This window comes from Orcinus orca, chromosome X, assembly GCF_937001465.1.
Source record: "Orcinus orca chromosome X, mOrcOrc1.1, whole genome shotgun sequence".
In the NCBI taxonomy this organism is placed as follows: domain Eukaryota; kingdom Metazoa; phylum Chordata; class Mammalia; order Artiodactyla; family Delphinidae; genus Orcinus; species Orcinus orca.
This window is the reverse complement of record NC_064580.1, coordinates 121,208,369-121,223,996: the sequence shown is the minus strand read 5'-3', so window position 1 is coordinate 121,223,996 and position 15,628 is coordinate 121,208,369. Positions and strand designations below refer to the sequence as shown.

General features: G+C 39.6%; 1 pseudogene; it reads right to left on the bottom strand.

The window, feature by feature from the left end:
- Positions 1-556: 556 nt before the first annotated feature.
- Positions 557-15,505, bottom strand: LOC101278259 (52 kDa repressor of the inhibitor of the protein kinase-like; annotated as a pseudogene).
- Positions 15,506-15,628: the final 123 nt, after the last annotated feature.

Sequence of the window (15,628 nt, the reverse complement as noted above, 5' to 3'; positions counted from 1 at the left end):
GATCCACAGTGATAAATTTTATGTCTAAAATGACTTACTTAATACAATTCCAAACTGCCATTAGCAAAGATCACACAGAGTGTAACATGGTACTTTCAGTGCTATCTTCTGGAAGAACAGTTAGGTCTCCAAAGCATGGGAGTTCAAACGGGCCATTTAAACAGGCAGGTTATCAATGACTAATGTACTCAATGGGAGGCCTACAGGTCAAGATATTCAGTGATTAAGTGGCCTACGTACACCTTACAACTTTTCTGTAAGATATTTTCAAATTTCTTACAGATTTTTTCAAATATCAAATATAAGAAAAAGCCTATTTTAAAAGTCTCTTAAGGGGCTTTCCTGGTGGCACAGTGGTTGAGAGTCCGCCTGCCGATGCAGGGGACACGGGTTCATGCCCCAGTCCAGGAAGATGCCACATGCCGTGGAGCGGCTGGGCCCGTGAGCCATGGCCGCTGAGCCTGTGCGTCTGGAGCCTGTGCTCCGCAACGGGAGAGGCCACAACAGTGAGAGGCCCGCATACCGAAAAAAAAAAAAAAAAAAGTCTCTTAAGTATTTAAATGGTCTCTGAATTATCTGTAGGAAGCACTTGTATAGAGTTTGATATATGTATCCACCATTAAATCCAAATCATGTTTTATATCAAAATTTATGTTAAGCAAAGCCAAGTTACTTGAATTTTGGTCTGTCAAAGTGTTCCTCAGGTATGCTTTGAGATGCTTTTGCCCATTTTCTTAGCATTCATTCTCAACCTTCATCACAGGAAGAATACATAGGACCTTCAGCAATGCATAAACATTAGGAAAAAACTTGATGTCTAGCCGATGAAGGGCTTCATAAATAGTGGTGGAAGTTTTATATCTTTCCCTCTGTGTTTCCACTTGATTCTCCAACACTGCAGCTCAGCAGACAGCGTGTCAGGATTAGGTAAATCACTTCTGTACATGTCAGCATGATGCTCCTCTGATGTATTAAATTTGAGCTGTCCCATGACAGAGGGTACCAGAGATAAGCATTTAAGAGCTTTGAGGTGCTGTTCTAAGAATATATCTTTCAGTTCCTGAATAATGTGTTCCACTGTTGGAACACTTAGAGTTTCTTTATAGTAACTCTCAGAGGTTAGCTGAGATTCCAGGTTACTATGCTGAGCTCTGTGAAATTTCCCTGGGAGTTTCATCTGAATACCAAGTTTGGTTGCCAAATTTGTGGCTTCCTCAAACGAAAATTCATGATAAACTTCGATATTTTCCATCACTTCATTTAGTGAATGCAGCACTGCAGTCAAACTGCTGGCCTCAGAGAAGACATCAGAGGTTTGCCCCTGAAGATTTTTCCCAAAGGCTCTTGTAAAACATAGAACATTTTTAAGAACAACAATGGTAACGATGAAATCACAATCTGTTACCACACTACAGAGTACAAATGCTAGGCCAGCTATACAGTTATTCCATTTAACATTTGTGTCATTATTTATACCATCTAAACACAAAACAAGTGCTTGTAGGAGGTCCACTAAGATTTCAAAAGCATCATGCCTGCCTGTCCACTGAGAATGGCAAATTTCCTTCAGTTCTTTGCCTGTTTCTTCATTGTTCTGAAAGAGGACAGAAATTACATTGTCAAACTCTAAAATCAGTTCTAGGGGCTTCCCTGGTGGCGCAGTGGTTGAGAGTCCGCCTGCCGATGCAGGGGACACAGGTTCGTGCCCCGGTCCGGTAGGATCCCACATGCCGCGGGGCGGCTGGGCCCGTGAGCCATGGCCGCTGAGGCTGCGCGTCCGGAGCCTGTGCTCCGCAACAGGAGAGGCCACAACAGTGAGAGGCCCGCGTATCACAAAAAAAAACTAAAATAAAAAAATAAAAGCAGTTCTAGTGATCGATGGAAAAAAGAACAAACTTCCTCAGCTGTTCCTAATGCGACAGATACTCCCATAACAGGCACTGATTTCGCCAACCACATATTTAAGGCACAGGAAGAGCAGAGTGTGTAGGTAGCTTGGGGATATTTCCCTAAAAGTCTAGAAGCAACAACTTTCATTTTGGAAGAAAATCCACTGGGCACAATGTAAGCCTGGCCACGACAGTACTCCATGTTTAATCCCCACTTCTCAGTTATCATAGTGTGAAATTTCACAGCCAAAATTTCTGCATCAGCTTCATGAGGCAGAAAGCCCACAAATTCCTCTCTCAGATTGTGAGCTTCATCAACAAATCTCACCAACACCGGCAGGTGCTCTTCCCCTGCTATGTCCACCACATTGTCAGTGATGATGGAAAAGTGAGTCTCTCACTTCCCTGAGGGTCTCTTCCTGAATGCAGTTCTCACAGATCTCTATCATCTGTTTCTGTTGTGTTTGTGAACAGAACAATGTGTTAACTGCTGTTGTCTCAAAGCGCTTTCTCAGAACCTCTTCACCAGAATTGATCTGGCACTCCAGCAGTGCTTGAAAGTTATCAGGAGTAAAGAGACCTTCTGGGATTTCATCAGCTTCATGTCCATCCAGAGGTATGTTCTGTTTTCCCATAAGAATCAAACTTTCAGGGCTTCCCTGGTGGCGCAGTGGTTGAGAGTCCGCCTGCTGATGCAGGGGACACGGGTTCGTGCCCCGGTCCGGGAGGATCCCACGTGCCGCGGAGCGGCTGGGCCCGTGAGCCATGGCCGCTGAGCCTGCGCGTCCAGAGCCTGTGCTCTGCAACGGGAGAGGCCACAGCAGTGAGAGGCCCGCGTACCGCAAAAAAAAAAAAAAAAAAAAAATCAAAATTTCAAATAAAGATTTTAAGTATTCTTTGTTTTCCTTCTCTTCAAGGGTTAAAGGTAAAATGTCTTCATCCTGCTCTTCACCCCCTTCTTCTGCACTGGGGTTCTGAACATTGCTGTTGTTTATTTCCTTATGATTTGGTTCCTGTTCAGAAGTTTCATCAGTTTTTTTCTGTTTCAGTGTCGTGATTTCATCTTCACTCAATTCTTTATTTGTTTTCTGTGTCTACTGTGTGGATTATTCAAATAGCTGGTAAGATCAAATATTGTTGGTATTGCATTATCTTGAAGAACTGTTCTATAAGGACTCTCCCAATGACTTCACAAGTATCTGCTTCAATTAATTTTGAGAATAAAATAACCCAATCATTCTTTCATTTTCTGATGCCTCTGCAAAATGTATAGTTCTACAGATCATAGAAGTCTCAAAGTGGCACACAATCGATAATGTTTATTTAGTTGATCAGGTGTTTTATCTTCTTAGTCTGCTCTCCTACAATTCTCCACCCACTTCTGGCATCTGGCTGGATCCCGCCGGAACCTGATAAAGGCCAGGTTCGACTGCGTGCTCATCCCCGTGCAGTTGGGGGCATCGTCCTCTGCATGCCGGCCGGCCCAGCCCTCCCCTCCCCGCCTCCTCAGGGCAGCCAGCCCGCCCGTAGGGGCCGGAGAGGGGAGGCCTTACAGTTTTTAAAAAGACATTTCTGAAAGTGAGGATTGTGAATCCATATGCTGTATTTCTAATACCCAGGGAGCCCTTACAAGATACATCTGCTGAAAAGCAAAGCAGAGATTCTGGGGTACTGCCTAAAATAAAAACCTACCACTTTGTAAATTTGCATTTACTTTAATATTTATCATTGACTAAAAACCCAGTCAGTTAACATTTGCAAATATGAAACGCCCAAAAAGAAACTCATCAGTTGGAGTCTTTTTACATTTCCCTTACAGACCATGATTATCTGTTTGGACTAAAGTCCTATTATTTTATCACAACTATTATTGCTTCCCAGGAAGCAGTGATTGAGGTTTGGCCAAGCGTGTGAATTGCACAAATCATACATTTCTTCTTATGGGTTTCATTAACCTCAATATTTGGCAGTACTAGAGTAATAAACAATTAGAATTCAACAATGAGATATCAATAAGGCACTATGTAATAAATATGTTACTATTCTAAAGAATTACTAGAGAAAACAGGTTAATGGACCATGGTACATAATGAAAACCTTAGATTCAGTATGTCAGAACTGGAAGAGCTCTCAGAGGAAGTGCTGCTTCAGATCACTGACTTAGTCTCGGAGTCAGTAGTCTTCTGGATCCCTGTCCAGTATACTTCCAAGTTTGGGATTTTTTATTTGTGTATGTGTGTGTGTGTGTGTGTGTGTGCATGCATTTCAGTAAATATATTTCCTGTTTGAGGTTCATATCAATTTGGTTAATTCCAAGGTTTTTCTCTAGAGCAAATCATAATCTAACCAAGTTTCATAGAGATAAGTTCCCATTTATGGATATTAACTCTTGTTAGTTCTTCACCTGTGACATATTCATATTTGGAAGAAAAAGAAAGATAATGGGGAGAACTTCCACATTACAAGCATTTTCCATTGTTTATAAACATAATTTTTCACATGTGACTTCTTAGATTTATATTAAAATGTTACGTACCAAGCAATTAGCTATAGAATCATTTCTGTGGTCTTCTAAAGACAATTGTACCAGTTAATTTATTTTAGAGAAACTAAGAAACTAGGTAAACAGAAAACTCTTCTTGAAAATGGAATTGCACAGCAATGACAAACACATGGGTCTTTTTAGTGACTTCATAGAAGCCCATTGCCACAATATATCCTTCTAAACTCTCAAGAGAATGGACTTGAGGACTCGGGGAGGGGGAAGGGTAAGCTGCGACAAAGTGCGAGAGTGACACTGACATATATATACTACCAAATGTAAAATAGGTAGCTAGTGGGAAGCAGGTGCATAGCACAGGGAGATCAGCTTGGTGCTTTGTGACCACCTGGGGGGGGGATAGGGAGGGTGGGAGGGAGACGCAAGAGGGAGGAGATATGGGGATGTATGTATATGTATAGCTGATTCACTTTGTTATACAGCAGAAACTAACACAACATTGTAAAGCAATTATAGTCTAATAAAGATGTTAAAAAAATAAACTCTCAAGAGCAGACAGTATAATCATATAACCGTTCAAACTTTTTCTCTGATTTGGCTTCAACAGCTATTCTTTTTCTTTTTTTTTTTTTTTTTGCGGTATGCGGGCCTCTCACTGTTGTGGCCTCTCCCATTGCAGAGCGCAGGCTCAGCGGCCATGGCTCACGGACTCAGCCGCCCCGCGGCATGTGGGATCTTCCTGGACCGGGGCACGAACCCGTGTCCCCTGCATCGGCAGGCGGACTCTCAACCACTGCGCCACCAGGGAAGCCCTCAACAGCTATTCTGACACAATGCTCTCCTTGAAGGACACCTCAGCCTTGTATAATCCTTCCTTAGAACTTTACATGATGCTGTAAACCAAGACCAAGCTCCTCACTCACATTATCAGGGCATTTTGTCTCGTAGCCTTATCAACTAAACGTGCAGTTTGTTGCTTTTTCTTTCCTTACATCTCCCACTTACTCAAATGAGCTGACTTATTTGCCCACTTATCAGATTTTATCTAGATAGTAGAGTTTAGAGGAGAGCTCCATGCCAATCCCCTTAAGGGAGAGCTGCAAGCTATAAAACTTCTCAGCTGTGGTGTGGAATTGGCCCCTCAGCAACAATGTACTCCGCTACTTATATTGCCTGTCACCTTCCCCCTATTGTTTCAGTGTTTCTCTGTGGCACAAAGGGTATGGGGAGCTGACCCTATAGTGATCTTGGTTTTGTTGACTACGTAATACATTGTCTGAATCTATTTGGGTTAATTGGGTTTTTTTCCAGCAGAATCTGTCATGGAGTCTGACATACTGTGTATCAGTAAACGCCTCAAACTCCAGAGTAAGACAACCTGAATATAAATCCCAACCCTCTCACTTATGAACTGTGTGATCTCGGGCAATGTGCATAAACTTTCTGTGTCGTCATTTCTTCATGTTATGTATCATCTAAGTCTCCATGACAGTAAAAGAGCAAGTTGCTGTGTCAAAGTCCATTCAGTGTCATAAAATGAGCTATGCCACTTTTTTCATCAGCCATCACGTATTCATTGAATAACTATGCACTAGACTTTACAGAAAATACAGCTTTAAAGACACGGAATCTGTCCCCATGAAACCACTTCGTTGGGAATACTGGAGTAAAGGACATGCACTTAATGAGTAATATGCAAAATAAACCCTCCAAGAGTTCAGAGGAGAGACAGACAACTTTGACCTGGGGCCAGAGTGTGGATAAAATCTAGATATCTTCTCCATTTAATCCCTAATATGTTTCAGCAAAACCATAGTTGTCTTTCCTCACTATTCCAGAAATGCATCAACCATTCTTTAGTTAAATGATTTTAGACACCAACATTATAATGATAAACTCATAACTTACACAGTATGAGCACAAAAAGACCTATTTTTTTGTTCATCTTGTGAAACTTATTTTTGTTCAACTGTTTATTTTCTGCTTAGAAAATATTATATACTCATTAAAGATATTTTAAAATACAGAAAACATTTTAAAAACCATCTATTACTCTGTTATTACCATTAACATTTTGGGATCTTTTCTCCCATTTTTTTCTATGCATTTTTACGCTATTGAGCTAACATTGCATAATTTGCTTTTTAAATAACTTTCTTCCTCTTAGTTTAAAATATGTAAGACAGGAAACAAAAGTTCCACATAACTGTACTATCAGTTAACCCCAGATGACATTTTTTTTAAAGTTACACACATGATTAGAAAACTCAAACGGTATAGTAGTGCATCCTTCCACTGCACATATATCAATATATATGCTGTATAATATGCCAAAAGATCTTCTAATATGTTTTCAATCATTTGAAATTGCAAACTATGCTGTGTTGAATATTTTTATCACCACATATCACATAAAAATGGCTGGATAAATTTTCACCAAATTTGCAGGACATGTTTAGAATAGTCTGACTCAAAACATAGGCTCTTTGAAATACAGGAGCTTCACTTTTTGTGAAACTTCACTTCATAAAAACATGCTTCAAAGCAGCTATAGCAGAGGCCTCTATGACTGCTAATCAGGAAAGCACTGTCATATGCATTAAGACGCCAAGGAGAAAAAATCAAACAGTGCTTAAAGAGAAGCCCCTTTTTGAAAGTCACAGAGGCAGATACTCCAAATTACAAGCACTGCTTTTCTATTGAATTATTTCTCAAATAGATAACTCGATGTTATGTGATCCAGAGTAACAACAGGGATAGTATTCATATTATGATCATTGATAATTAACTTGAGCAGTTCAGAAGAGGCCAGCTGAAAAATAATTGCCCATTGCCTGAAGATAATGACAGCATGAAAAAGTGATGCAAAGCTGAATAGAGGTTACTAACTCCAAAGGATTAATGCAGGAAACAGAAGAAAACTTTAGGAAAAAAATCCTTAGTGATATTCAAGAAAATTTTGTATCCATAAAAGAGTAGAACAAGCTACTGCGATAAAAGGGTATAATTGTAAAGCAAACAGTTTATGAACATTATAAATATAATTGCCGGATTAAAAAAGAAAATATTGCCTCAAAATAAGGCCTAATAGCAGAAGGGACATAGCAGGAAATCAAATTAGATGTCTGGAAGATTCCATTAAAGCATTCTTTTAGAATATTTGGGGAGGGATGGAAGGAGAGATAGGAAAGCTAAGAAAGAAAAGTTGTGAGGTATGGAGAATAGATATAGGTGAGTCAAAAGTCTTTCTAATAGAATTTCCAAATGGTGAAGGAGAGAAAGGAGAGATGGGAAAACATAATCTATGAGTTCAACTATTGGGCTGGCCAAAAAGTTCATTCCGTTTTTTCCATAACATCTTACCGGAACGAACTTTTTGGCCAACTCAGTATTTTAGATTCCACATGTAATTGAGTATTCATCTTTATCTGGCTTATTTCACTTAGCATAGTGTCTTCCATATTCATCCAAGTCCTTGCAAATAGCAGGATTTCCTTCTTTTTAAAGTATGAATAGTATTCCATTGTGTGCTATACAGGCATACTTGGAAGGTATTTCGGGTTTGGCTTCAGCCCATCACAATAAAGTGAATATTGCAATAAAGCAAGTCACATGAAATTTTTAGTTTCCCAATGTATATAAAAGTTATGTTAACACTATAAACTATTACATGTGCAATAGCATTGTCTTAGAAAACAATGTGCATACCTTAATTTAAAAATACTTTATTGTTAAAAAATGCTAACCATCATCTGAGCCTTCAGCAAATCATGATATTTTTGCCAGTAGAGGGTCTCACCTTGATGTTGGTGGCTGCTGACCAATCAGGGTGATGGTTGCCAAAGGCTGGGGTGGCTGTGGCACTTTCTTAAAATAAGACAACAATGAAGTTTGCTGTATTGATTGACACTTCCTCTCACAGTTTCTCTGTAGCATGCAATGCTATTTGATAGCATTTTACACACAGTAGAACGTCTTTCAAAATTGGAGTCAATCCTCTTAAGTCCTGTCACTGCTTTATCAACTAAGTTGATGTCATATTCTAAATCCTGTGTTGCCATTTCAACAATCTTCACAGCTTCCTCACTAGGAGTAGTTCCACCTCAAGAAACCACTTGCTTTACTCATCCTTAAGAAGCAACTCCTCATCCCTTAAAGTTTTATCATGAGATTGCAGCAATCCCGTCACATCTTTAGCCTCCGCTTCTAATTCTAATAGTTCTCTTGCTATTTCCACCACAAATGCAGTTACTGCCTCCACTGAAGTCTTGAACCCCACAGAGTCATCCATGAGGGTTGGAATCAACTTCTTCCAAACTCCTGTGAACGTTGATATTTTGTCCCGTTCACATGAATCACGAATGTTCTTAATGGCATCTAGAATGGTGAATCCTTTCCAAAAGGTTTTCAATTTACTTTGCCCAGATCCATCAGAGGAATCACTAGGTATGGGCAGCTATAGCCTTACAACATGTATTTCTTTTACATTTTTTTGAATTTTATTTTATTTTATTTATTTATTTATTTATTTATTTATTTGCGGTATGCAGGCCTCTCACTGCTGTGGCCTCTCCCGTTGCGGAGCGCAGGCTTCGGACGCGCAGGCTCAGCGGCCATGGCTTACGGGCCCAGCCGCTCCGCGGCATGTGGGATCCTCCCAGTCCGGGGCACGAACCCAGGTCCCCTGCATCAGCAGGCGGACTCTCAACCACTGCACCACCAGGGAAGCCCTTTATTTATTTTTTATACAGCAGATTCTTATTAGTCATCAATTTAATACACATCAGTGTATACATGTCAATCCCAATCGCCCAATTCATCACACCACCACCCCCAAAAATGTATTTCTTAAATCGTAAGACCTGAAGGTCAAAACTTATCCTTGATCCATAGGCTGCAGAATGGATGCTGTTAGCTGACATGAAAACAACATGAATCTCATTGTACACCTCCATTAGAACTCTTGGGTGACCAGGTTCTTTGTCAGCGAGAAGTAATATTTTGAAAGGACTCTTTTATTCTCATCAATAGGTCTCAACAGGTGAGCTTAAAATATTCAGTAAATCATGTTGTAAACAGATGTGTTGTCATCCAGGCTTTGTTGTTCCATTTATAGAGTACAAGCAGAGTAGATTTAGTATAATTCTTAAGGGCCCTAGGATTTTCAGAATGGTAACTGAGCACTCGCTTCAACCGAAAATCACAAGCTACATTAGCCTCAAACAAGAGAGTCAGCCTTGTCCTTTGAAGCTTTGAAGCCAGGCATTGACATCTCCTATCTAGCTATGAAAGTCCTAGATGGCATCTTCTTCTAATAGAAGGCTGTTTCATCTATTGAAAATCTGTTGTTTCGTGTAGCCACCTTCATTAATTACCTTAGCTAGATTTTCTGGATAACTTGCTGCAGCTTCTACATCAGAAAATGCTGCTTCACTTTGCACTTTTAAGTTATGGAGACGGCTGTTTTCCTTAAGCCTCATGAACCAACCTCTGCTAGCTTCAAACTTTTCCTCTGCAGCTTCCTCACCTCTCTCAGCCTTCATAGAATTGAAGAGTTAGGGCCTTACTCTGGATTAGGTAAGGTTATGGCTGATTTGATCTTCTATCCAGATCCCTCAAACTTTCTCCATATCAGCGATGAGGCTGTTTTGCTTTCTTATCATTTGTGTGTTCACTGGAGTAGTGCTTTTAATTTCCTTCAAGAACTTTTCTTTTGCATTCACAACTTGGCTACCTGTTTGGTGCAAGAGGCCTAGCTTTTGGCCTATCTCAGCTTTCAACGTGCCTTCCTCACTAAGCTTAATTATTTCTAGCTTTTGATTTAAAGTGAGAGACTTGTGACTCTTCCTTTCACTTGAACACTTAGAGGTCATTGTAGGAATATTAATTGGCATAATTTCAATATTGTATCTCAAGGAATAGGGAGGTCTGAGAAGAGGAAAGAGATGGTGGAAACAGCTGTTCAGTGGAAGAGTCAAAACACACACATTTATTGATTAAATTCACTATCTTATTTGGGCACAGTTTGTGACACCCCAAAACAGTGACAATAGTAACATCAAAAGTCACTGATCACGGATCACCATAACAAATATAATAATAATGAAAAAGTTTGAAATATTGCAAGAGTTACCAAAATGTGACACAGAGACATGAAGTGAACAAATGCTGTTAGGAAAATGGCACTGATAGATTTGCTTGATGCAGGGTTGTCACAAACCTTCAATCTGTAAAAAAGCACAATATCTGTGAAGCGCAATAAAGTGAAGCAGAATAAAACAAGGTATGCCCATTACTACACACACACACACACACACACACACACACACACACACACACACACACACCACACTACATTTTCTTTATCCATTTGTTCATCCGTGGACACTTAGGTTGTTTCCATATCTTGATTATTGTGAATGATGCTGAAATGAATGTGGGAGTGTAGATATCCTTTTGAGATCCTGATTCCATTTCCTTTGGATATATACCCAGAAGTGGGATTTCTAGGTCATATGGTAGTGCTATTTTTAATTTTTTGAGAAAACTCCATGCTGTAGTGGCTACATCATTTTGCATTTCAACCAACAGTGTACAAGGGTTCCTTTTTCTCCACATCCTCACCAACACTTGCTGTCTTTTGTCTTTCAGTAATAGCCACTCTAACAAGAGTGAAATGTTATTCCATTATGGATTTGATTTCCCTGATGATTAGTGGTGCTGAGAAACTTTTCATGTACTTGTGGGCCATTTGTATGTCTTCTTTTGAGAAATATCTATTCACATCTTTGCTCATTTTTCATTGAGTTATTTGCTGTTTTGTTTTTGCTGTTGAGTTGTATGTGTTTCTTATACATTTTAGATATTAACCCCTTATCAAATACATGATTTACAAATATTTTCTCCCATTCCATAGGTTGCCTTTTCACTTCATTGATTGCTTTGTTTACTGTGCAGAAGCTTTTTAGTTTAATATAATCCCATTCATTGATTTTTGCTTTTGTTGCCAATGCTTTTCCTGTCATATACAAAATATCCTTCCCCAGACCAATGTCAAGGAACTTTTCTGATCCTTTTCTTCCAGGAGTTTTATGATTTCAGGTCTTACATTTAAATCTTTAATCCTTTTAGAGTTGATCTTTGTATATCGTGTGAGATACTAATATGTATTCTTCTGCTCTAAATGGAAAGTTCTGTATATATCAGTTAGGCTCATTTGGTCTAGAGTTCAAGTCAGCTGTTTCTTTATTGATTTTCTGTCTGTATTTTCTATCCATTATTGTAAATGGAGGTATTGAAGTCTTTTGCTTTTATTTATTGCTCTCAATTTCTGCCTTCAAATCTGTCAGTATTTGCTTTATATATTTAAGTGTTCTGATGTTGGGTGCATATACATTTATAACTGTTATATCTTCCTGTTGAATCACCCTTTTAATCATTATGTAAAGACTTTCTCTGTTTCTAGAGATAGTTTTTGACTTAAAGTCTATTTTGCATGATATAAATTTAGCCACCCCTGCTTTCTTATGGTTACCATTTGCATGAAATATCTTTTTCCACCCCTTCACTCTCAGCTTATGTATTTAATTCTAAAGTGAGTCTCTTGTAGGTAGCATATGACTAGATCATGTTTACTTATCCATTCATCCATTCTATACCTTTTGTTTGGTAAGTTTAATCTGTTTACATTGAAGGTAATTATTGATAAGTGAGAACTTACTGTTGCAATTTTTTAAATTGTTGTATGTTTATCTTGCAGTTGTTTTGTTCCTCTCTTTCAGCTTCTTTATTGTACTTCTTTTTTGTACTCTGGAGCTCTCCTAGAGGCATTCTTATTGGCATGAAGTTCACTGTTTTTGTTGTTTTTGTGGGAGGGATGAGTGTTGGGACCTCCTAGTTTGCCGTCTTGCAACAGGACAGAGACAATTTTCAGTAACTCATCAGGACAGGGACATAAAGGCAGAGACAATTTTCAATAGCTCAGGGATTCTATTTGAATATATTCTCTGAAATGGAAACATCCATTCATGAGGGCTTTACCCTCATAACCTAATCATATCCCAAAGGCCCCATCTCCAAATACCTGCACCTTGGGGATTAGGTTTCATCATATGAGTTTGGAGGGGGACACAAACATTCAGTTGATAACACCCTGTAACTTGATTTGGCCAATAGAATGTGGCAGAGGGATGATGTGCCAGTTCCATCTCTAGGCATCAAAAGGCTTAGTCCTTTTAAATCCTCTCTTGGATCCCTGCCACGTCTTGAGAACAAGACTGCTGAAGAACAAGAAAATGTGGAACAAACCCCAGTTGTCCCAGCTGAGGTCATCCTAGGGCAGCATAAGGCTAGTGACCCCCAAATATGTAAGAGCACAGTGAAGAGCTCATCCACAGCTGATGGCCACCATTAACACACTCCCTGTATCCATACCTGCTGCAATGTGACTTTGCAGTTCTTCCCATTAAAAGGTGGAGTTTATTTCCCCACACCTTGAATCTGGGATCCATTGCAACTTCCTTTGGCCAGCTGAATGTGGAAGAAGTGATAATGTGCCAGTTCCATCTATAGGCCTCAAGAGGACTTGCACACTTCTATTCTCCTTCTTGGAAGTTTGCCATGCTGTGAGAACATACTTGGGCTAGTCTGATGGAGAAGGAAAGGCCATGTAAATGGGAAACTGATTATTCTAAGAAATTCCCAAATATGAGAGAGAACCCAGCCAAGATCAGCAGAGCTGCTTCCTAGCTTACCCATAACTGACTGCAGACACATAAGTGAGTCTAGCATAGATAAGAAGGCATGCCCAGCTAACTCATAGGCTCATGATAATAGAAGATTATCAACTTAAGCCACTGTATTTTGAAGTGGTTTTTTATACCACAATAAGTAAGCAATACAGGCCCTATCAGCAAAGTAACCCAGAGAAGAGTGACTTTGTATATCTTTTCTGTAGTGATCAAGTTACCACTGAACTCAAAATTGGGCTTACTGAAATGAGACATCTTAATCCATGTTGATCTTTGCACTAAAACTTTAAATAGCTATTTTTCCTTGTTTTAATAAGAAACCATGTAAAGAATGTCACTACTTGGATTAGTGGGAATCAGCGGAGGGTGAGAAAAAGGAGGGTAAGTAAATGTGACTTGGACATAAAATTGCAATTGAAGTTTGCTATCTTAATTTTCTGGCATTTTATGTTTTGGTGCTTATAGTAAACAAACAGAATTGTGAATTATACAGGCATACAGAAATAAGCCCACTTGAACTTTCTGGATAAAATTTAAGTTTGATGATTTTTTATATTGGCTACATTTTCTGATATTCTTACTTGCTATTTGCAAAGATGCACTGGTACAGTACTGAGATAATAAATATCTGTATTTATCTAAAAGCCTTTAAGAAACTGGAGCTCAATATTAAAGCTGCCTGCAACAACAGAAAAACACTAGTTCCCATAAAAATAAAGCATTAATGATAACTTTTAGACAACTGCTTGATAATCTATTTGAGCTAGTCATGTCCCACACTTCTGGATTCCTTTGGTGGGGATGGAGATTTTTCTTTTCAGATCACTGGGGTTTGAAGACTATTGATGGAGATTGTCTGGAGCTACACAAATTGTGGCCTTTTCTTTATTTTTAACATCTTTATTGGAGTATAATTGCTTTACAGTGGTGTGTTACTTTCTGCTGTATAACAAAGTGAATCAGCTATACGTATACATATATCCACGTACCTCTTCCCTCTTGCATCTCCCTCTCACCCTCCCTATCCCACCCCTGTAGATGGTCACAAAGCACGGAGCTGATCTCCCTGTGCTATGCGGCTACTTCCCACTACCTATCCATTTGACATTTGGTAGTGTATATATGTCCATACCACTCTCTCACTTCGTCCCAGCTTACCCTTCCCCCTCCCCATGTACTCAAGTCCATTCTCTACATCTGCGTCTTTATTCCTGTCCTGCCCCTAGGTTCTTCAGAACCTTTTTTTTTTTTTAGATCCCATATATATGTGTTAGCATACAGTATTTGTTTTTCTCTTTCTGACTTACTTCACTCTGTATGACAGTCTCTAGGTCCATCCACCTCACTACAAATAATTCAATTTCGTTTCTTTTTATGGCTGAGTAATATTCCATTGTATACATGTGAATTGTGGCCTTTTCAAAGAAATATAAGGCTTCCAGTGCTGTCATTTGAACTCATAGTTTTATAACACCTATCATGGTATAATAAAGCCAGTAGAAAAGGAAAAAAAAATTAGTAGCTTAAAAACACAACTGAAAAATTGGATGAATAAGCCCTCATTAAACCAGATAAAAAGAAACAGTGGCTTAAAAGCAATAACATGAACTTGGGTGTTATTTTGGAAAAAAAGTAATTTTTTTTCTTTGTGGTACGCAGGCCTCTCACTGCTGTGGCCTCTCCGGTTGCGGAGCACAGGCTCCGGACGCGCAGGCTCAGCGGCCATGGCTCACGGGCCCAGCCGCTCCGCGGCATGTGGGATCTTCCCGGACCGGGGCACGAACCCGTGTCCCCTGCATCAGCAGGCGGACTCTCAACCACTGCGCCACCAGGGAAGCCCAAAAGTAATATTTTTGATTCATCATGAAAGTGAATAGTAGCCACCACGCTACTGTGTTCTACCCCAAGCAGTCATGTGAAACTATTTTCACTCTTAGCATCCTGAGTTTGGTCTCTCTGTTTTTCAATAAAAAGGAACTGGGGTCCTTAGATAGTAGCATACTTTAAAATCAGCCTGAAACATCCTGTTCCTGGAGGAAGCAAGGACACTTTCGAAGGTGTCTGAGTTGTGGAATAAGAGTCAGCTTAAAGTCATCACCACTGGTCTATGAAAATTTGAACATTAAAAAAGTGATTTTGGTCTCCTGGAACCAATGGAGTCTGTGAACGGCCAAATGTCCATGACAATACTCAACAGGGGCGACATAAAGTAAGCAGGCAATACAAAATGCATATATGATCACAATCCTCAGACAAACTCTGTATTAGGACCATCTGAGTCTGGATATTAAATTGAATCTGTGGGCTTTCTCACCTGCTGGGGACTTGGGGGCAGATACAGCATGAACACCTGAGCTCGTCCTCATTTTTCACAATGCTGATGAGGATGGAAACTTTCTGATGCTGAGCTTGGTTCAAAATGGAGGCACCAATTTTGCTGTGTTCTTCAGGAATAAGACCCACGTATAAAAAGGTGGTTGCTGTAGTGC